The 24,513-nt window shown below is 45.3% G+C and overlaps 1 protein-coding gene across 2 annotated transcripts in view; it reads right to left on the reverse strand.

Annotated features, from left to right (window-relative positions):
* Positions 1 to 24,513, reverse strand: part of MBOAT2 (membrane bound O-acyltransferase domain containing 2) — a 312,770-nt gene that overhangs the window by 57,167 nt on the left and 231,090 nt on the right. The window lies entirely within an intron of this gene.

A 24,513-nucleotide genomic window follows, 5' to 3' on the forward strand; every position in this document is an offset into this window, starting at 1 on the left:
GGGGGGGGGGGGGGGGGTAAATCGCACAGGGGGTGGGAGGGCGGGGGGCCCATAGATCTTTATTTTAAACACAATTATTCATATCTTCTCTACAGCAAACGCTGCTGAAGGGAAGATATGAATCAGCGGCTTCAGCACCAGATGCTGGTATGTGTGGTACCCAGCACGGTGCGTGTGGTACCCAGTGGGCACACAGCGGCACACGTGTGCTGCACGTGTGCCACACTGATGTGCCACAGAAATGTAGGGGCACACGGACACGGATAATTCCGGTACCGATTTTTTCCGGTACCAGAATTATCTGGCCGTGTGGGACTGCCCTAACAGCCACGGGTGGAGCGGAGCTGGCGTTCATAGGTGACTGTGATTTTCTCTATACACAGCAATAATGGAGCACTGACGTGTATTGCAAAAGTGATCATATTATCGTAAGTTCAGGTCCCTTTAGGGGACGATCAAATATAGTAAAAAGTGAAGAAAAGATTTAAAAAATATGAAAAAAATAAAAATAAAAGCACAAATCACCCCTCTTTTTCTTCCATGAAAACGAAAAAAAAAATTACACGTATTTGGTATCACCATGTCCGATCTATCAAAATATAAAATACATTAACCAGATCAGTAATCTGTGCAATTAAATTATTTTTTTTATTTATTTTTTTTTTTTTAGAAAAACCAGAATTACGTTTTTTTTTTTGGTCGCCACACCAATTTAATAAAGCATAATAATGGGCGATCAAAACATCATATCTACCCCAAAATGGAATCAATAAAAATACCAGCTTTAGTGGTAAAAAAAAATAAGCTCTCACCCAGCCCCAACGACCAAATATAGAAAATGTTACAAGTCTGGGGAAATGGCGACAAGCAAATTACATTTATTTATTTTTACGAACTTCTGAATATTTTTTTAATACTTAAAGAAGCACTCCTCGTCCCATCAAATATTTTATCCTCTCACTATATTGCAGTCATCATATTATGCAGCACTGTGTACTCACAATTGCTCATTTTACCTTTCTTTGATTTATCCTACAGTAGCTCAAAGTTCCTGATAACACGGGAACAGCGTTACGGAGCCAAAAAAAGGTTTAAAGGGATTTATCAGGTTGACTATTATTATAGTCCTTAGTGACGCCTGGCACCACCTTATCACATAGGTATATATGAGGCAGGACTAGGAGGATACGATATCTCAGGGAGCATTTTCTGATGGGGCCCCCAATGATATACTGCACCTTGATAACGCTGAAGGACATAGTATATACTGGATGTATTAATATTAACAGATCTAACAGGGGAAGTGTCATTACTCACAAGTTCATCTATATAAAGGCAGGAGGCCGAACCGTTCTAAAAAACGTAATGGGTTGCTTCAAGTCAATCATTGTCTTGTTGATTAACTTGAAGCAGTTCCTTAAAGGGGTTGTCCGGGACTTTAACATTGATCGCCAATCCTTTATGATTGGTCAGGGTGCGATACACGACACTCCCGCCGATCAGCTGTTCGTTGTGTCGACAGACGGAACTGTTCAGCTACTGAGCTCCATCAACGGAGTAGTGGCCGCGGCCGGTACTGCACATCAGCCGCCTGTTGATTTGGATAGAGAGCGGGTGTGCTGTACCCGGCCGCCGCCACTGTACAGTCAACAGAGCTGTGCAACTCCGTGACTGAGCAGTACAGTCTGCCAGTAACACCAGGAATAGTTGATTGGGGGGACCCACAGCGATCAGACATTGATGACCTATACTAAAGATAGGCCATCAATGTTAAAGTCCTAGACAACCCCTATAAAATCATCCGAGTTTACCAATTGCTCGTGCGGCCATCGGTCTCTTTTACCAACAATCCAATAAAGATGCGTGCTCGAGCGTGTATACTGTAGTTACTGCCACCGGAAGAGCCCCGGCCACTGAAATCCTTATTTTATGATATTTCAGCAGAAGCCTGACTTATACCTAATGGGCATATAGTACTGGGCAAAAGTAAAGGGCAGGCATGGAAAAAATGCTGTATGATAGTATGTCAATGAATTAACAAAATGCAAATGGAATGAACAAAAATCTAAATCAAATCATTGTTTGGTGTGACCGCCCTTTGCCCTCAAAACACCATCAAGTCTCAATCTACCATGTTCACTATACGGTAAAACTGACTTATCAGTATGATACTCCGGAGCAGTACGATTACACAGATACCAAACATGCAGAGTTTTTGTTTTTAAGTGGCAAAAAAAAAATTGGATAAAAAAAAAAAAAAAAAAAAAAAAAAAGGTGCTTGTTTTGCCATTTTACAAGACCCATAATGTTTTAAATTGCTTATTTTTTTACGCACTGTACTGACTTTTTATTGTATGATTACAAATTATCCATAGCACAACAGACAGTGTGACACAGTGTGGGGGAAGGGGCGGTACGGAACCTAATTTTTCATGTTACATCTGTGCTTTAATCTCCCAGCACTGTCTAACCGTGCAGGAGGTTAGACCAGGAGATCAGAGCTCAGTCGTGCAGGAGGTTAGACCAGGAGATCAGAGCTCAGTCGTGCAGGAGGTTAGACCAGGAGATCAGAGCTCAGTCGTGCAGGAGGTTAGACCAGGAGATCAGAGCTCAGTCGTGCAGGAGGTTAGACCAGAAGATCAGAGCTCAGTCCTGCAGGAGGTTAGACCAGGAGATCAGAGCTCAGTCCTGCAGGAGGTTAGACCAGGAGATCAGAGCTCAGTCGTTACGTCTCACACACTGACAAACCTAAGCTATTGTGGAGGCGTTTTTTTTCCTGTTGTGTTGCTGCCTGTTTATGATTGGTCAGCATCATACAAGGAGCAGAAATGCACAAAAAGAAAACTTTCACCCACTTGGATTTTTCAAAAAGTTAATGTCATGCTGTGACGGTCTTTGGTAAGGAAGGGGGTCTCAAAGCTATAATTGGCAAGACAGAGAAGATCTGGCCAGGTTTTATAGGGAGAGGTAATGACCAGATCAGAAGCAGCTAAAATGGAGCTGCAAGTTTCTGGCCAGCATAAAAAGGGTTGTTAACCTCTTCAGCACCAAAGGTAACCACTTGGTGCTAAATACTTTGCTAATTTCTTGGCAAGAGATGCAAAATACAAAAAAACAAACAAACATTTTATTCTGCTCTGCAGCCAGTACTACATGCTTTGGGCCATTCAATATGAAAACTTTGGTGAAAGGTCCTCTTTAAGGAACTTAAACCTGAGATTGCTTACTCTGTTTAATGCATTACTAAAGTTTCGCTGTATATAGAGAAAATAATTGTCTCCCATGACTCTCCACCCATAGCGAAGCTTCATAGGAGTGCCAAGGGTCTTCGTCAACACCTTGGTTGGTAATCTATCAGTGGCTCACAATCGCAATATCATTTGAACGCTGCTATCAGAGATTGACCTATAAATGGCTATTATCAGGGATCAGAGCTCAACTCTGGCGCCTGCAGTCAACGAATGCTGCTGTGAGAGATTGACCTATAAATGGCTAATAGCAGGGATCAGAGCTCAACAACTCTGGTGGCTGCAGTCAGTGAATGCTGTTGTCAGAGATTGACATGAATGGTTAATTGCACCTGACAGAGTTGAGCTCTGATCCCTGCTATTAGCCATTTATATGTCAATCTCTGACAGCAGCATTCACTGACTGCAGCCACCAGAGTTGAGCTCTGATCCCTGCTGTCGTGAATGCTACTGTCAGAGATTGACATATAAACGGCTAATAGCAGGGATCAGAGCTCAACTCTAGAGGTTGTAGTCAGTGAATGCTGCTGTCAGAGATTGACATATAAATGGTTAACAGCAGGGATCAGAACTCTGGCGGCTGCAGTCAGTAACAGACATGTGACGTGTTATCCTGAGCTCCCTCTTCCAACTTACTGATCGTTGGGGGTCCAGCCGAAAAGAAGAACCAAATCAAATTGTTTTTTCCTCTTTCACTTTTTCATACCTTCTAGAAAATAAAAAAATGGAATGAGGCCTAATGTCTTCTAATAACATTCAACTGATAACTAAAGGGACTGGAATTGTTGTCATAGGGGATAGATGTGCAGAAATGATTCACCTAGCTGTGTATGCTGTGATAATATGGAAAAAAAAAAAAAAAAAAAAAAATCGCTGAAAATTGTAGAGATAGAAGAATAAGCAATGTGGACCTGAATCAAAGAAGTCATCATTCATTATACAGCTGCTGATCCCCATATATGATAAAATATAGTGACGCTGTCTGTTACCATTCACTTCTGTTCTAATTGGTTTCCTTAAAGGGAACCTGTCACCCCGTTTTTTGAGATTGAGCTATAAATACTGTTAAATAGGGCCTGCGCTGTGTGTTACTATAGTGTATGTAGTGTACCCCGATTCCCCATGTTTGCATCTCGGCTTTGGGAAAATGGCCGCCGCGATCTCTAATGCGCACGCGCGGCTGCCCGCGGCCATTTTCCTGAAGCCCCGTGCAGCAGAGCACTCCATCTGCGCACGCGCGGCCCCAGGAAGATGGCCGCCCCCACCGATGCAAGGGATTACAGCGCAGATCGCGCGCTGTGTCTTCACGTGGGCGCAGGGAAGTCGGAACTCTGGACATGCGCACACCACTACGCCACCAACGGAAAGCTGGGGAAGAAAAGAGCGCTGTGAACACGCCCACCTGACCAGACCAGCCTGATTGACAGGCGAAAACGGCGACTTTGGTAATGTATTTCTCAGCATACATGGGGAATCAGGGTACACTACATACACTATAGTAACACACAGCGCAGGCCCTATTTAACAGTATTTATAGCTCAATCTCAAAAAACGGGGTGACAGGTTCCCTTTAATTCCTACCCAGCATGACCCAGTTATTTGACGTGACCTTACAAGCTAATGAGTGTACTATGATTTTAAGTGTCAAAATTAATTTAGTCAGTTTTGTTTCTGGAGGGGGAATAAGGTCTGTAATTTTTACCTGAATATACAACTATTAACACAATGTTGCTCTTGGTCCAACATTTTGGAGCTCAGTTTTTAGGATTTGCAGTCTATTGATTTCTGGCTCCCTGAAGCTACCACTAGGGGGAGCTTAGTGCGCTTATTGTTGGAGTTCAGTGTATAAAAGGTATGCACCAATGCTCCCTCTAGTGGCAGCAGAAAGAATTTCTTTTCATTATTTCTATGCCAGGGATTTGGAATTCTGCATGAATAAAAAGATTTGACCATTTTAACAAATATTAAGAAATCAAAAGGACAGAATAACTTTCATTGTATATATTATATGAAGAGTATTTTTAGACTGAAAAAAAGGAGAAAAATAGTAAAAATGTAACACTACAACCAGTCACGTACGGTTTTAGGGAGAAGAATTTCTGTGTTTTGTTATTTTTTACAGTATTATGTTTGGGGGAAAAAAAGCAGAAATATTGCAAGTTTGTGCTTGGGTCTCTAGAACTTACACTAGACTCAGTCTTCCTATTCTGTAGAAAAGACTCTTCAGTAGTCTCATTATCATCACAGACAGGCTGACAATGACGTCACACCTCTATACACAGCAGCAGATAAACGCAGGAGCCACCATTTAAAATAAGTGATGGTCACAGCTTACCTCCTCCACAATCACTTGTCTTCAATAGAGCATGCTCAGATAACGCTTCTACACAAACAAATAGGGTCTAAGTCATTTTATTGCTGCTAATGTCTATGTGAAGAACAGGGAGCAAAAGTGTAATATCAATCCTAGTGGCCAGTGGGGAAATTGCAAGAGTTTTTTTTTATTTTATTATATTTTAATATGAAAAATAAAATAATGCGACATAAAAATCTTATTAAAACAAATCTATAATTTCTGATGATACAAACCCTTTAATGTATCTTACAAATATCTACAAAAAAGTTTGTAATTAGAATAGAAAAGCATATTGTAACCTCATTCTATTGTATGTATGGCTGAGAATGCCACATCAATGGCAGACCTGTACGGAGGAGAGCGTGCAGTAATTCCTAGGACAGATGCACCATTCTTATTATTTATTTCTTATAGACAGTAGCTGTGTTTAATATTGGAGGCACAAGATTCTCCAACATCCTGTTTGTCATTGTGTTATTCACGGCTTCCGAAAATGAATGCCCAGTAATGTGGAAAAACAGCATCAGAGGATTAGGTAATGGCTTCTCCTTCCATCCCAGCAGAGGCACATGATGCCGCCGAGGAGAATACTACATCATCGGGGAAGAGTGCGAGGACAGCAGAGGTCTCCGTGTCTTCTGAGTCAGGTGGTTTTGTGATGTATGAAAAGCACAATATCACATAAATCAATACTAGTACCCCACCGCGAGCAACAAATCAGAGAAATAATAAATCAGCTTCTGTTCACACAGTGCTTGTGGAATAGGTGATTCATTGAATATTATGGGGTCCCATTTAATGTCCCTTTTTTTTTTTTTTTTTTAAAGACTTGCATGCAGAACAATTTTTTCTATCCCGGATCCCACCATAATCAATGGGACCCCACTACTGCTACTGTTTGCAGAACTAGTGCTATGGAACCAAGAGCGGCCCCCCGTGCCATAGCCCATCATAACGCACAGTTTCACCTGCGTCTGCCCCCTTACTGCTTGGGCCCCTGTGCCATCAACACCAATGGCACGTTGGTCCTTGAATGGAACACTTATTCGGTAAGTTATTTGGACATGTGAACGAAGGCCTGCTTCCCCTGACGAAGCCGTACGGGTAACGGCGATACGCGTTGGGTTGTTGTAGCGGCACCCTACCCTGGATTCCATCTCTTCCCCCTTCGGGTGGTTCCACTATTACCTTGGCAAGTTGGTCCCAGCATTTTAGCATTGCCTGACCCCCTTTATTTGTGGTTTATGGCTTAGGGTACCGTCACACTATACGATTTACCAACGATCACGACCAGCGATACGACCTGGCCGTGATCGTTGGTAAGTCGTAGTGTGGTCGCTGGAGAGCTGTCACACAGACAGCTCTCCAGCGACCAACGATCCCGAGGTCCCCGGGTAACCAGGGTAAACATCGGGTTACTAAGCGCAGGGCCGCGCTTAGTAACCCGATGTTTACCCTGGTTACCAGCGTAAAAAAAAACAAACACTACATACTTACATTCCGGTGTCTGTCCCTTGCCGTCTGCTTCCCGCACTCACTGACTGCCGGCCGTAAAGTGAAAGCAGAGCACAGCGGTGACGTCACCGCTGTGCTTTCACTTTACGGCTGGCAGTCAGTGAGTGCGGGAAGCAGACGGCAAGGGACCTGACGGACACCGGAATGTAAGTATGTACTGTTTTTTTTTTTTTTTACATTTACGCTGGTAACCAGGGTAAACATCGGGTTACTAAGCGCGGCCCTGCGCTTAGTGACCCGATGTTTACCCTGGTTACAAGCGAACGCATCGCTAGATCGGTGTCACACACACCGATCTAGCGATGACAGCGGGAGATCCAGCGACGAAAGAATGTTCCAAACGATCTGCTACGACGTACGATTCTCAGCAGGATCCCTGATCGCTGCTGCGTGTCAGACACAGCGATATCGTATGGATATCGCTGGAACGTCACGAATCGTACCGTCGTAGCGATCAAAATGGCAGTGTGTGACGGTACCCTTAGTTTATTATTTTTTCCAGACATGCTCTGGCCCATTCCTGTTTATTGCACACAGGTTGTGGCCCTTTGGCCACCTATATACATTCCCCATGATATGGTTGCTATTCTATTACATCTATGCTGATTTGTGGGGCATGGTCTTGGCGGTATTTTCCAGTTGCAGGATCATACCTGCTGTGTTATTACTCAGAGGCTTCCAGGAAAGTTCACCCCTTTACTGTTTGTGCTTTATATGTATACTGTTTGTGCTTTATATGTATATTTCTCGGTCTTAGGTGCATTAGGACAGGCCGGAGTGAGCCGTCCCCTCCCCCCCCACGGCCCAAGCGAAGGCCAGCATGACAATGGGTTGGAGAGGAGGGGGTGGGGCTGAAGAGGCTAATTAGATTAGGGGGTGGGGGTTAGTGGCTGGAGGGGTTAGAGAAGTGTCAGGGGGCGGGGGCCGGTCAGTTACCGCTCACCTAACAAGAAGCATCATGTCTGGCGTGGACGCTGTTCTGCAGAGCCTGAGGGCGGCTGCAGCCTCTCGCCCTCCTGGATGGTTGGAGGCGCAGGTGGCCCACCTGCTGGACGGCGGCGGCGGCGGATCCTTGCCAGCGGTCCCCCATCTTGATCGGAGAGCTCGGCAGTCACGGCCCCCCGAGCGCCTATCGCCGGATCCCAGGCCAAGTGCCCCCCGCAGGCGCAGGAGCCCCTCCCGGGACCCTCCAGGCCGGGTGCCGGTAAGGGCAGTTGCGAGTAGGCCCCGGCCTGGGAGGAATCCGACGGCTAGGCGGGGCACAGCGGCGGTTGCGAGGCCCTCACCTCGTGGTGCGGTGGGGGCGGAGCCTAGACGCGCCGGGCAGCGCCTGGGGCCTAGAGCAGCAGGAGGCCGCAGCGGTGTTGTTCCTGCCACGCGGCCTGCCTCGGCAGTGCGAGCTGGGTCCAGAGGAGCGGTGGATGGAAGCGGGGCGGGCAGCCCGAGGCTGGACGGCGCCGGGTCGGCCCCTGCAGCAGCGGCGGGGGGTCCCCCTGCTCCAGGGCTGTGGTATGGACAGCCTCCTGCGGCGGCCGGGAGTGCGGCTGGCGCCGGTCAGCGGGATGTACCCTCACCGGTCCAGGCAGCGTCTCCCCTTGTCGCTTGGAGTCCGAATCCGGTGTCCCACGTGTCAGCGACGTCCCGGAACAGCGGGTCTGATGGACTCCTCCAGGGCACATCGGTGGACGGGTCGGTGGCGGATTGGGCAGTCCGCGGACGTCCGGATACCAGCACTCTAGCTGGAGGGACCACAGATCCCTTGCAGCCCAGTGAGTATGCGTCTGTGTCTCATGTTTGTCTTTCTGATGCGGGTGTGCCTGCGTTTAGTAGTGGTCAGGGAGCGCTTAGCGGCGTAGCTGCGGCAGGGGTGGCAGGCAGCGTTGAAGCGGCAGGGGTGCGGGAGCTTTTGGCTAGTGTGCAGAACCTGCTAGCTAGATTGGATCGCAATGTGGGTCCACAGGGATTTTTGGGTGCTTGGTCTGGTGCGCAGCGCAGTCCGGTTAGTGCAGCAGTGGTGCAGGCCGAGGTCGGTTTCTGTTTCTGTGCAGACTGAGAAGGAAAAAGAGTGCAGGATCCACTTAGATGATAGGGCGCACGGCGAGGTATACGTGTGTTTTGAGGGCCCGTTGGGGGCGCATCTTAAGAAAGAGGTTAGGGAAAAGATAAGTAAGGACGAGTATGTTGAAATTTTTTCACTGCTTCCACTAGAAAAATGTAACCTTGATAAGGGGAAGAAGGAGGATTCAAAAAAGGAGGAGGAGGAAAAACGGCGTTGGCGTTTGATTCCCCAGACTTTTGCTAATTGGCTTCAGGCTTTTGCCATTCTGGCCAGTGTCATTGGCGAGAAGGCTCCTGAGAATTGCTCGGGGCTATTTTGCTACATGGATTCCATCAGTGAGGCTCACAGGGTGTATGGCGGTCAGGCGTGGCTTAGGTACGACGAGCAGTTTAGGCAGAGAAAAGCAGTGCGGCCGGCCATTAGGTGGGACCAGAAAGATATTGGCTTCTGGTTGCGGGTAATGGCGCAGTACAAGTTCGGCCATCCCTTTCAAGGGGGGGCCGGTGGTTCCGGCCATGGATCACAGTCCGGTGCGGGGAGTACCTCAGGCAACGCTGGTCAGGCAGGTGGACAGAAGTTGGGCGTCTGCTGGCAATTTAATGAGGGACAGTGCAAATTTGGAGCCAATTGTAAGTTTAAGCATTTGTGCTCCCACTGCAATGGTTCCTCCCACGGAGCCGCAAAATGCTTTAAGAAGGGCAAGGCAAAATCAGGTTCAGGTAATTCCCATGGGGGAGACTCCGGTGAAGGTGGAAAGGATGGCCCCTTATCTAAATAGGTACCCAGATAGGGTAAAGGCGGCCTTGTTGTTGTCCGGTTTTACGGAAGGTTTTGTTATTCCGGCCCCTCCTTTTGTGGTTCCTTTTGTTAGGAAAAATTTGCATTCAGCCTTGTTACACTCTGAGGTGGTTTCGGAGAAGTTACGCAAGGAGGTGGCTTTGGGCCGCATGGCGGGCCCATTTGAACATGCTCCGTTTGAGGACTTCGTTGTTTCCCCCCTGGGGGTGGTCCCTAAGAAGGAAGTGGGTAAATTTCGCCTTATTTAGCACCTGTCGTATCCCAAGGGTAAGTCGGTGAACGACGGCATTGATCCGGAGTTGTGTTCAGTGGTTTACGCATCGTTTGACGAGGCGGTAGTTTGGGTGCAAAAATGTGGAAAAGGCACCCTTCTGGCAAAAGTGGGCATAGGATCCGCTTTTCGATTGTTGCCGGTTCATCCGTCTAGCGTTAGACTTCTTGGTTGTTTTTGGGAGGATCGATTTTTTGTTGATAGATGTTTGCCCATGGGTTGTTCGTTATCTTGTGCTCTGTTCGAGGCGTTTAGTTCCTTTTTGGAATGGGTTGTGCGGAATGTGTCTGGTTGTGACTCGATACTGCACTACCTAGATGATTTTTTGTGCATCGGTCTGGCGGGGTCTGATTGTTGTTCTAGGATTTTGAGTGCGATTGAATGGGTGGCTTTGCGGTTCACCGTTCCGCTGGCCCCTGGTAAGACAGAGGGCCCGAGTACGTGTTTGTGTTTTTAAGGTATCGTCATTGATACCGTGCGGTGGGAGTTTCGGTTGCCCGAGGACAAAGTTGCGGGCCTGCGGGAAGATGTTGGGCGGGCTGGTCGCCTACGTAAGTTGCCTTTGCGTGACCTGCAATCACTGCTTGGTAAACTTAATTTCGCTTGTCGAGTCATGCCGATGGGCCGAGTTTTTTTCTAGGAGGTTGGCTAGCACCACGGCGGGAGTTACGGCTCCTCACCATTTTGTGCGGTTATCGGCTGAGCACAAGGAGGATTTGGCAGTTTGGTGTGAGTTTCTGAAGACTTATAACGGCAGGTCTTTGTTTATTGCGGGAGTGATTGACAATGAATCTTTGGAGTTATTTACTGACGCAGCCGGAGGTTCGGGTTTTGGAGCATACTTTCAGGGGCAATCGTGTGCGGAAAAATGGCCTGCGAGTTGGATTTCTTCCGGTTTGGTTCGTAACATTGCTCTTCTGGAGATTTTTCCCATTCTGGTAGCGGTGCACTTGTGGCAAGGGATTTTTCGGAACAGGCACGTTCGGTTTCGCTGCGATAACATGGGGGTGGTGTGCGCGATTAACAGTTTGTCCGCATCATCGCCTCCGGTGGTTTGCGTGTTACGGCATTTGGTGTTGTTGTGTTTGACTTTGAACGCGCATGTCACAGCGTCGAATGTGCTGGGAGTTCATAATTCTATCGCTGACTCTCTTTCTCATTTACAGTTCGATCGTTTTCGGTCGTTGGCCCCGGAGGCGGAGATGGTCGGTTTGGAGTGCCCTCCAGAACTTTGGCTAGTGGTGTCCAGGACGCTGAGGCGTTGATTAAGGCGTCGTTGGCTCCCAGAACTTGGGAGGCTTATCAGGCAATTTGGCGTGAGTGGGAGGATTTTGTTAGCGGCGGCATCTTGAGGGGTGAGCCACCAGGATCAGGTCGGGATCTTGTGGTCATGGTTAAGACGGGGGGCATCAGTGAGTTGGTCATCTGCTAAGGCGTCAAGAGTCATGGCGGCTTTGGCATTTGGTTGCAAATAGCGGTGTCAGGATGATATCACCAAGTCCTTTTTGGTGCAGAGGGCTGTAAAAGGTTTCAGGCGGCGGCCCGGAATAATAGATTCAAGGCGGCCCGTGTCTTTTAACGTTTTGGAAAAGTTGGGCGAGGCGTTGTCTTCATTGTGTTTTTCGGTTTTTGAGCTTTGTTTGTTTCAGCTGGCTTTTTCGTTGGCCTTTTTTGGGGCTTTTAGAGTGGGCGAGTTGGTGGCACCTAACAAAAAACGGACTGGGGGCTTGTTGGCCAGAGACGTGTTGTTGGCTGAGGGTCGGGTGGAGCTATGGTTGCGGCGTTCAAAGTCGGATCAGGAGGGTCGGGGTAGCAGAATTGTTTTGGGTTCAGTCGCGGGTTCTATTATGTGTTCGGTCTCTTGCCTTAACAGTTTTTGGGGCCTTCAGTCTAGGCGTGATCGATCTTTGTTATGTCACCAGGACGGTTCCTGCTTGTCCCGATACCAGTTCACGGCGGTCTTCAAAAAGGCGATTGCTTTGTTAGGTTTGGATGGGGCTTGTTTTGCCCCTCACTCTTTCCGGATAGGAGCCGCAACTGAGGCGGCAATTGGGGGGTTGGGGGCTTCCGCCATTCGCAGGATTGGCAGGTGGCGCTCCAACCGCTTTAAGAGTTATGTGCGGCCACAAGGGGTGGTTGAGGCGGTTTTATAGATCTGGATGGAGTGGTTTTTTCTTTAGGCAGTGACATTTGTTGAGTTTGTGTTTTGTTTTCCAGGTCCCCAGGCTTTATTGGTGTGGATTCTCGGACACTCGTACGTGCATTGGGGAGCTCTGCGCGCCGATGTTCGGACTGAGGGCAGGCACCTTGGTTTTGACCGAAGCATGGCAGTCATCCGGTGGCTCGGTTTTCGGGGAATGGCCTGGAATCGCGTGTTGCGGGAGATCCATAACAGCGTGAGCTTGGATAGAGCCCCGACGTTTTAGTCTTGCATGTGGGGGGTAACGATCTGGGGGTCCGACCTTTTCGGGAGTTGGTTAGAGACATAAAGCAGGATTGTATGCGGTTGTGGGTTTTGTACCCGGGGTTGAGTATCGTTTGGTCGGAAATCGTGCCGCGGAAACGGTGGAAGCACATGCGGTCTTTGGTAAAAATTGACAAGGCCCGCATAAAGGTTAACAGGGCGGTGTCCGCCTTTGTGGCTAGGAATGGGGGCGTGGCGGTTAGACATTTCGAATTGGAATCAGAAAAAGGAGAGTATTGGTTGGCGGACGGCGTTCATTTGAATGCTGTGGGAATGGATTTCTGGGCTCTCGGGTTGCAGGAGGGCATTGAAAGGGCCATAGCTTTTCGGTCGGGTGGGGTCTCAGGCCTTTAAGGTGTTCAAAGGCCTCTCGTTGTGGCGGCTGGGGGAGTCCTTGGAGTTGGTGGAAATTGGTTTGGGGGGTCCATCGGTATACGGCTCCTCTGTTTTGGAGTTTAATATGTTTAGGATCTGGTGAATGGTGGTGGGGAGTTCCGGCAGGGGTGGTCGGATCTCCCGTTTATTACCGCGAACAGTGAACCCTCTTGTGGGGTTTTTGGTGCTCCCGAGCCAGGGTTACAACGGCTGGGAGGAGTAAAATATGGTTTTAAGTTATGTTCACAGTATGGTTAAAATCACCAGATTCTTGTGGGCTCCAAGGACTTCTCCTAGTTTTTGAAATGTATGCTTTTTTACATTCATTGTTAACTGTTGTTTTGTTTAATTAACAGGCTGCTGTGGCCTACATAATTCCAAAGAAACATGTGTCTCTGTCTTAATTGGGAAAATGGGGTTCGGGTGGTCGTGTTGGGACAAAAGGTTAGGGATTGAAAGGGTGTGAGCAGGAGGTACAGTGGGGCAAAAAAGTATTTAGTCAGTCAGCAATAGTGCAAGTTCCACCACTTAAAAAGATGAGAGGCGTCTGTAATTTACATCATAGGTAGACCTCAACTATGGGAGACAAACTGAGAAAAAAAAAATCCAGAAAATCACATTGTCTGTTTTTTTAACATTTTATTTGCATATTATGGTGGAAAATAAGTATTTGGTCAGCAACAAAATTTCATCTCAATACTTTGTAATATATCCTTTGTTGGCAATGACAGAGGTCAATCGTTTTCTGTAAGTCTTCACAAGGTTGCCACACACCGTTGTTGGTATGTTGGCCCATTCCTCCATGCAGATCTCCTCTAGAGCAGTGATGTTTTTGGCTTTTCGCTTGGCAATACGGACTTTCAACTCCCTCCAAAGGTTTTCTATAGGGTTGAGATCTGGAGACTGGCTAGGCCACTCCAGGACCTTGAAATGCTTCTTACGAAGCCACTCCTTCGTTGCCCTGGCGGTGTGCTTTGGATCATTGTCATGTTGAAAGACCCAGCCACGTTTCATCTTCAATGCCCTTGCTGATGGAAGGAGGTTTGCACTCAAAATCTCACGATACATGGCCCCATTCATTCTTTCATGTACCCGGATCAGTCGTCCTGGCCCCTTTGCAGAGAAACAGCCCCAAAGCATGATGTTTCCACCACCATGCTTTACAGTAGGTATGGTGTTTGATGGATGCAACTCAGTATTCTTTTTCCTCCAAACACGACAAGTTGTGTTTCTACCAAACAGTTCCAGTTTGGTTTCATCAGACCATAGGACATTCTCCCAAAACTCCTCTGGATTAATCCAAATGCTCTCTAGCAAACTTCAGACGGGCCCGGAGATGTACTGACTTAAGCAGTGGGACACGTCTGTCACTGCAGGATCTGAGTCCATGGTGGCGTAGTGTGTTACTTATGGTAGGCCTTGTTACATTGGTCCCAGCTCTCTGCAGTTCATTCACTAGGTCCCCCCGCGTGGTTCTGGGATTTTTGCTCACCGTTCTTGTGATCATTCTGACCCCACGGGGTGGGATTTTGCGTGGAGCCCCAGATCGAGGGAGATTATCAGTGGTCTTGTATGTCTTCCATTTTCTAATTATTGCTCCCACTGTTGATTTCTTCACTCCAAGCTGGTTGGCTATTGCAGATTCAGTCTTCCCAGCCTGGTGCAGGGCTACAATTTTGTTTCTGGTGTCCTTTGACAGCTCTTTGGTCTTCACCATAGTGGAGTTTGGAGTCAGACTGTTTGAGGATGTGCACAGGTGTCTTTTTATACTGATAACAAGTTTAAACAGGTGCCATTACTACAGGTAATGAGTGGAGGAAAGAGGAGACTCTTAAAGAAGAAGTTACAAGTCTGTGAGAGCCAGAAATCTTGATTGTTTTTTTCTGACCAAATACTTATTTTCCACCATAATATGCAAAAAAAATGATAAAAAAACAGACAATGTGATTTTCTGGATTTTTTTTTTTCTCAGTTTGTCTCCCATAGTTGAGGTCTACCTATGATGTAAATTACAGACGCCTCTAATCTTTTTAAGTGGTGGAACTTGCACTATTGCTGACTGACTAAATACTTTTTTGCCCCACTGTATTTCCCTCTTTCCCATAAAGCGTCTTCGATAATACCAGGGTCATGGAGGTTGTTTTGTATATATATATTGTTCTTATAATGAATGTCTGTATACTTATATAACTCATTTATCTCCATCAATATCCTATTGACCTTATTTTGCATATGTTGGGGGTTGTTCTGGGTAGGGTGCCCATGTATTTTAATTATGTTTTATATTCCTGTCATGATGTACCAAATAAAGTTTGTTATACTTATCTCTTCATTTTTTGCTCATGTGAACAAAGGCCAACATGAGAATAAACAAAGGAGGTATAATAAAAGAGAGGCACAGAGGCGGCCACTATGAGAGCCATAGGATAGACAAGCCCACTTGGGCACCCTCAGGGTGCAGATGCCACTGACTACAATGACGGAACGGTGAGCCGTCCCCTCCCTGTGCCACCATGCTGCCTGTGCTTCTGAGCTCGGAGTCTCAGCACAGCAGGCGTAATGGCATCATTAATTCATGCCTGTTGTGTCTCAGGCCACACAAAGCAAAGACCAGAGCAACACGCCAGGCGATTTGTGGGTGAGACGAGTATTTTGTCAGTCATTAATGCTGAAGGGTACTGTGGGACCATCATACAGTTTGGGAGGCTGTGGGGACTTCATACTTTGTGGAGAGCTGTGGTGCCATCAAACTGTGTGAAAGGCTATGGGATCAACATACTGTATGGAGGGATTTATGGGCCATTATACGGTTTTGGGGGACGTGGGGGCATCATATTGTATGGGGGGCATCATACCTTGTGAGGGGCTGTGGGAGCATCATACTATGGGACTACCATACGGTTTGCTGGGCTGTGGGAAAATCATACTGATGGGGGACTATGGGACCATAATGTTTATGGGAGAAATGTGGGGGCCATCACACAGTGGGACCGCCATGCTATTTGTAGAGGCATGTGGGAGTTATACTGTGTGGGGAGATCTGTGAGAGACTGTGGGGGGATGTATTGTGAGGGCATTATACAGTGTGGGGGGTGGTGTATTGTGAGGACGTCATACTGTGTGGAGTTCAGTGTGTGGGCATCATACTGTGTGTGGAGTGATGTACTGTGGGTGCCTCACACTGTACAGGGAGAACTGTTCAGCATCATAATGTGGAGGCTTTCTGAGGAGTTGTCACACTGTGCATGTGAGATGTACTGCATGTGAGAGGTACTACATTTTGGGGAACATCAAACTGCATGGAGACTCCGAAAGAGGTAAAAGTGGGTGGAAACAATAATTACTGCATAAAATATTTTTCTACCTTTGCCGTTCTGCAACTATGCCCATGTGCCCTGACCCTGCAGAGATAGAGAATATATATATACACATATATATATATGTATATATATATACACACACATATATATATATATATATATATATATATATATATATATATATATATATATATATATATATATATATATATATATATATATATATATATATATATATATATATATATATATATATATATATATATACATATATATATACATACACACACACACTAGATGGTGGCCCGATTCTAACGCATCGGGTATTCTAGAATATTAGTGTATGCATAGTGTATAGCACAGCCCACGCAGTACATTTTGCAGCCCACGCAGTACACGTTGTATATTGCCCAGCCCACGTAGTACATTGCGCAGCCCACGTAGTACATTGCGCAGCCCACCTTGTACATTGCGCAGCCCACCTTGTACATTGCGCAGCCCACCTTGTACATTGCGCAGCCCACCTTGTACATTGCGCAGCCCACCTTGTATATTGCGCAGCCCACCTTGTATATTGCGCAGCCCACGTTGTCTATTGCGCAGCCCACGTAGTATATTGCGCAGCCCACGTAGTATATTGCACAGTCCATCGCACTGCACTTGGGTGATTTCTGAGTGCAGTGCAATTCCTGGCAAGTTCAACGCCAACAGCAGAGGAGATGGAGAAATTAATTTCTCTGTCTCCTCCGCAACCATGCTGTGATTCGATTCTCTCATGTGAGAGGATGGGAGCACAGAGGATTGACACTTTGCAGAACAAGAGTCGGGAATCATGAGCATATCGCATCCGATGCTCTTGCATAGTGGGATCCTGGCCTAATAATAATTTTATTTCTATAGCAACAATATATTTTGAAAAACTTTACAATTAAGCAGGGACATGTACAGACAACAAAAACAGTACAAAGTAACACATAGTTCAACAGTTACAGGGGGAGCGAGGGTCCTGCTCGTAAGCTTACAATCTATAAGGAGGGCTCAATAGATAGAATGTGCTTGTAATCTATGGTTCAGCCATCACTATAATAAATACATGTTATGATATATAGATGCATGAGTCGGTCATCAGCCAATATCTGTCTAAATGCAGTTACTGTCTACTATTGGGTGCATGGAGGGTGTGGAGACAGATGAATAGAGGGGGGGTAGATTATTATTAACATTTAGGAGGAGGGAACAAGGTAGAGTTAGGTTGATAGGCCTATCTAAAGAGATGTGTTTTCAAAGCACGCTTAAAAACATAGGTCTAGATAGTAGTAGGAATGTTTGGGGTAGTGCATTCCAGAACACTGGCACAGCATGAGAGAAGTTACGAAACAGATGCCACTGGTAGGGTGAGGGATGAGATATATAGTGATGCAGAACTGTGGAGAAATTTTTGTGGGTGTTTGAGATAAGTTTGTATTGTTTTCTGTAGCAAATGGGTAACCAGTGCAATGACTGGCACAGGGTGGAGGCATCGGTGAAGCAGCTGGTCAGAAATACGACCCTGGCTGCCACATTTAGGACAGACCGGAGTGGAGAAAGTTTCGTTAGAGGGAGACCAATCAGAAGAGAGTCGCACTAGTCCAGACGAGAATGAATAAAATTGACCTTAAGAGTTTTTGCAGTTTCAAAGGTGAGAAGAGGTCGGACTCTGGAGAGGTTTTTAAGATGCAGGTGACAGAAGCGAGTGAGTGATTGGATGTAAGTAAAAAAAGGAAAGTTCTGTTCCAAATATAACCCCAAGGCAGAGCGTGCTGCTTGGGAGTTATGGCTGAACCACACAAGGAAATTACAGTATCTGGCATAGGTAGGTTTGTAGAGGAAGGAACGCAAGAAGTTCAGCTTTGAAGAGATTCAGTTTCAGGTGAAGGGAGGACCTGATGTTACTGACAGCGCCCAGACAATCCCTGGTACTTTGTATAAGTGTGGGGGTGATGTCAGGAGAAGAGGTCTATAATTGAGTGTCGTGAGCATGGTTTGTCCAAAAGTGAGAAGAAGAGGGGACCAGGGACTGAGCCTTGAGGAATCTGATAGTTTGGGGAAGGTGAGGATTAAAGGGACACCGTCACCTGAATTTGGAGGGAACAATCTTCAGCCATGGAGGCGGGGTTTTGGGGTTTTTGATTCACCCTTTCCTTACCCGCTGGCTGCATGCTGGCTGCAATATTGGATTGAAGTTGATTCTCTGTCCTCCATAGTACACGCCTGCGCTGTGCAAGATTGCCTTGTGCAGGCATGTACTACGGAGGACAACCCAAAAACCCCGCCTCCATGGCTGAAGATTGTTCCCTCCAAATTCAGGTGACATGAAGCCGTCTTCCACAACCTCACAGATGTGTCAGAGTCCGGCTGTTCCTCACAAACATGTTGATTCAGTGTTAAAGGCAAAGTGCAGTCACAACAAACAGACTTGATTTATATTTTTCTTTTCTTCATTTTGGGCAATTATTAACTATTCTATTTTTATAGCATTTTTTCCCACACCTGCCTAAAATTTTAGCACAGTACTTCATATATTTATCACCAATATGTTACGTACTTTAAAAAAATATATTTACAGCAATGGCTACAGTTTATTATGTTGAGTAATCAATAAAAATCATCCAAAAAAAAAGCAACAATGCTTATCTGCTGAAATAAAATGTTTCCATTACTGAACCAATAACAAACCTGTTTTGCAAGTTACCGTAACCTAATGTATGAAATCTCTGCTGTCTGACTACGTGTCTATCTCCTGATAATCTTCCCACAGGAATTCATGTGGCCCGAATCCAGAGCTGCATAAACATTTGCATACATTTTTTGAGCCTAAACTCTTCAAGAACTGGCAAATTTTCTTTTTGCACTTTTGTTTTGACATCCTGTTCTTTCAAGAACCATAACTTTTTTTTAATGTTTCCGTAGACAGCCATGTGAGGGCTTTCTTTGGGGTGGGGGGCACAGTATAGATTTGAGTGACACTCCTTATTTTACTATATGTACTGAAAATTGTAAAAATATTCCAAATGGGGTGAAATGGTAATAAGATGCCATTCCGCCACTGTTTCTTGTGTTTAACAATGTTCCAAATGCTGTAAAAATGACTTGACTATGGGCAATACTAAATTCATACTTTTTTTAATTATTTATTTTAGTGGTTAAAGGAAATCTGTCAGCAGGTTTTTGTTACCTCATCTGAGAGCAGCATGATTTAGCCAAAAAGACCCTGAATCCAATGACTTATCACACAGATTACTGGGTGCTGCCGTCCTGACACAATCAGAGCTTTTAAAATTTAGCAATGCGGCAGAGCTGAGCAAGCTGCCCCCGCCCACACCACCGATAACTCCGCCCACACCAGGCTCTCTAGGTTCTTTGTCTATAAACAGTGAGCTGTGTTGTGAATTCTGTGGCAGAGCTCCCTCCTGTGGTCACAAGTGGTACTTCGGCTGGTTCTCTCTGTGAGCTTCCGTTGGTGGAGGAAAGTGGTACTGCGGCTTCGGAGTTTCCTTCCTCAGGTGATGTGGTGAAGTCGTTAGGTGCTGCTCTATTTAACTCCACCTAGTGCTTTGATCCTGGCCTCCAGTCAATGTTCTATTATTGGACCTGTTTCCTCCTGGATCGTTCCTGTGGCCTGCTGCTCTGCATAGCTAAGTTCCTCTTTGCTATTTGTTTGCTGTTTTTTTCTGTCCAGCTTGTCAATTTGTTTTTTTCTGCTTGCTGGAAGCTCTGGGACGCAGAGGGTGTACCTCCGTGCCGTTAGTTCGGTACGGAGGGTCTTTTTGCCCCTTTGCGTGGTTTTTGTAGGGTTTTGTGTTGACCGCAAAGTTACCTTTCCTATCCTCGCTCTGTTCAGAAAGTTGGGCCTCACTTTGCTAAATCTATTTCATCTCTACGTTTGTCTTTTCATCTTACAGTCATATGTGGGGGCTGCCTTTTCCTTTGGGGTATTTCTCTGAGGCAAGGTAGGCTTATTTTCTATCTTCAGGCTAGCTAGTTTCTCAGGCCGTGCCGAGTTGCATAGGGAGCGTTAGGCGCAATCCACAGCTGCCTTTAGTGTGGTTGGAGAGGATTAGGGATTGCGGTCAACAGAGTTCCCACGTCTCAGAGCTCGTTCTTGTTTTTTGGGTTATTGCCAGGTCACTGTATGTGTGCTGACCTCTATGTCCATTGTGGTACTGAATTACCTTTCATAACAGAGCTGCTTATCACAGAAGGGGGCTGAGTCGAACTGGCAAGCGTGGCAGCTAGTCACAGCAATGATGCGGTCTTCGTGATAAAACCCTGATTGTAAGTAAACAATAGCACCCAGCTTGATAAGTTGAATTCTGTGCTTTAACCCCCTAATCTCATGCTGTCCTTAGCTGACATAGCAAACACCTGCTGACAGATTTCCGTTAAAATAAATCCTGAACAAAATAAAAAAAAAAAAATTGCTTGTGTTGCCATTTTCTGAGTCCTGTAACTTTTCTACTTTTCCATTGATAGAGCTATTTGAGGATTTTTTTTTTACCGCGCTGAGCTATATTTTTTAATGATACCATTTTGGGATCCATAGGACATTTTTAATCACTTTTTAATGAATTTTTTGGTTTGACCAAAAATAAGTAATTTTTCACTGCACATTTTAAATGATTAAATATTTTCATAGTTTGGACTTTTATAGATACAAAAAAATACCAAATATGCTTATTTTTAAAAAACGTGTAACTTCTTTTTGAACGGGGAAAAGAGCTATGATAGCTATATTCTAACAATGTTTTAATTTTTTTTATTTTAACATTTTTCAGACTGCTTGAGGGACTTGAACCTGTGATTGTTTTACCACTCGTACTATATGCTGCAATATCACATTAGCACAGTGTGTTCTGTAGCTGGTGTTCTCCTAAGAAGAGGAAGACAAGCAGTCACTGGAGCCTTCAGCAAGTGCTTGAGAAAGGCTCATGTGAGCCAGAACGGCGCCACGCCATGTGGGTTTAAATAAAATCCACTTTATCACTTGAAATGTTTATGGAGGGCTGCCTTCCTTTTTCTCTTCTATGGACTTTTGGCAAGTATTGGATGAATTGCTGGGGAGGCCTGGGCACCCGCTAATATAGTATTGTGCTGTTCCAAACCACAGATAAATATGTGATAGAGAGATAGATAGATAGATAGATAGATAGATAGATAGATAGATAGATAGATAGATAGATAGATAGATAGATAGATAGATAGATAGATAGACTTTGGTCTTGATAAAACACAGTGGACCTACACCAGCAGATGACATGGCTCCCCAAACCATCACTGATTGTGGAAACTTCATACTAGACCTTAGAAATCAAGGTCCCAGAGTCTGGAGGAAGAGTGGAGAGGCCACAATCCAAGCTGCTTGAGGTCTAGTGTGACGTTTCCACAATCAGTGATGGTTTGGGGAGCCATGTCATCTGCTGGTGTAGGTCCACTGTGTTTTATCAAGACCAAAGTCAGTGCAGCCGTCTACCAGGAAATTTTAGAGCACTTCATGCTTCCCTCTGCCGATAAGGTTTTTGGAGATGGAAATTTTATTCTCTAGCAGGACTTGGCACCTGTCCACACTGCCAAAAGTACCAATATCTGGTTTACAAACAACAGTATCATTGTGCTTGATTGGCAGCAAACTCGCCTGACCTTTACCCCATAGACAATCTATGAGGTATTGTCAAGAGGAAGATGAGACACCAGACCCAACAATGCAGACGAGCTGAAGGCTGCTATCAAAGCAACCTGGGCTTCCATAACACCTCAGCAATGCCACAGGCTGATCGCCTCCATGCCACGACACATTAATGCAGTAATTGATGCAACAGGAGCCCCGACCAAGTATTGAGTGCATTTACTGAACATACATTTCAGTAGGCCAATATTTCTGATTTTAAAATCATTTTTCAAGCTGGTGTTCTAAAGAATTTTAATTTACTGAGATTGTGACTTTTGGGTTTTCATTGGCTTTAAGCCATAATCATCAACATTAAGAGAAAAACACTCGAAATCGATCACTCTGTATGTAATGACTCTATATAATATATGAGTTTCACTTTATGTATGGAAGAACTGAAAAAAATTAAACTTTTCGATGATATTCTAATTTTTTGAGATGCATAGATAGATAGATAGATAGAAGAAAAAAATGTTACAGCACCATATAGATGCAGAGCCCTCCAAACAAATATCCATTAGTATAAATGAAAAAAAGAGGAGGCAGCACTCCAAAAAATGATGAAAAAAGTGGACTTTATTAGCACCACATGGTGTGACAACGTTTTGGCTGTGAGAAAGGGAGGTCACAACCAAAGCATTGCCAGACCATATATGGGCTAATAAAGTCCACTTTTTTCATAATTTATTTGAGTGCTGCCTCCTTTTTTCTTTTTTTTAGATAGATAGATCGATATGAGCTAGATAGATAGATATGGGATAGATAGACAGATAGATAGATATGGAATAGATAGATAGATAGATAGATAGATAGATAGATAGATAGATAGATAGATATATATAGATAGAGGCCTAAATAGTGTATTCCTTTGAGCTAAACCTGCAGGATTAGCACAGTTATTGGAGCAGTTCATGTGTCCAGATTTTGGATTATGCATGTAGAGAGACATATTGTAAGTCGCCAATGTACAAGTTACCTGCCGCGTCCTGCTGGAGCCTTTTCAGGCAGCCATTGTTACTAGGTATATTCGTGGCTCCTGACGGCGGCCGGTGCTCTGAGTGTACAATGAAGCGGAGCGGTACGCGGTGACTACAGCTCACATTCGGCTCCACGGCTTCCATTCAGTAAGCGCAGCTGGCTCCCGCTCACTGCTCAATACAGATCTGTAATACGAAGCCGCTCACACAATGGGACAGGAACGTGAAATTGAGCAAAGGCAAAGGGGACAGCCGTGCAGATTAATATGCAGAAATAAATGATTCTGTTGAATTGAGAAATTAAAGAAACAAGCCCTATTTTTACATTGTAAATAGGATTACGTTAAAGAATGTTTCCAAAGCCAGAGCGAGAGGAAGGTGCAAAAAGAAGAGAGGAAGCGGGGTTTAAGATAGATAAGATGGTTGACAGAAAAGGTACGATCGATAGAGATTCGATAGATATGAGATAGATCTTATTTATCGTATCATTCTTTTTTTTCTCATCTATTACCTAAGATAATATGAATATTATAGTTATTATCTTTTCATCTCTCTTTCCATCTCCTCTATGAATCTATGTTGTTATCTGTCTATCTGCAAAATTCTTGATAACCCTCTAGTAAAGTAAGAACAACCTACAATAAAATAACTTGAAACTTTATCCATATAGCTGGATCCATCTTTACTTTGTTCACCAGTTTAATGTCCTCCATGTTTCTTCCTCCTTTGTGTATACAGTGGGGCAAAAAAGTATTTAGTAAGTCAGCAATAGTGCAAGTTCTACCACTTAAAAAGATGAGAGGCGTCTGTAATTTACATCATAGGTAGACCTCAACTATGGGAGACAAACTGAGAAAAAAAAATCCAGAAAATCACATTGTCTGTTTTTTTATCATTTTTTTTGCATATTATGGTGGAAAATAAGTATTTGGTCAGAAACAAAATTCGCAGCAGACTGCCCGTCGCTGATTGGTCGAGGCAACCTTTATGACATCGTCGCCATGCTGTGCCCGACACAGGATGCAGGAGGAGTGCAGGGAAGCTGACGCCGGGGGACGTGACAGGCACCGGAATGTGAGTATGTACTGTTTGTTTTTTTTACATTTGCAATGGTAACCAGGGTAAACATCGTGTTACTAAGCGCGGCCCTGCGCTTAGTAACCCGATGTTTACCCTGGTTACCAGTGAACACATCGCTGGATCGGCGTCACACACGCCGATTCAGTGATGTCAGCGGGAGATCCAGCGACGAAATAAAGTTCTGTCCTTCCAGCTCCGACCAACGATGTCACAGCAGGATCCAGATCGCTGCTGCGTGTCAAACACAACGATATCGCTATCCAGGACGCTGCAACGTCACGGATCGCTATCGTTATCGTTGTAATGTTGTTCAGTGTGAAGGTACCTTTAGGACTGCTAGTATCTG

Source organism: Ranitomeya imitator, chromosome 5 (assembly GCF_032444005.1).
Source record: "Ranitomeya imitator isolate aRanImi1 chromosome 5, aRanImi1.pri, whole genome shotgun sequence".
In the NCBI taxonomy this organism is placed as follows: Eukaryota; Metazoa; Chordata; class Amphibia; order Anura; family Dendrobatidae; genus Ranitomeya; species Ranitomeya imitator.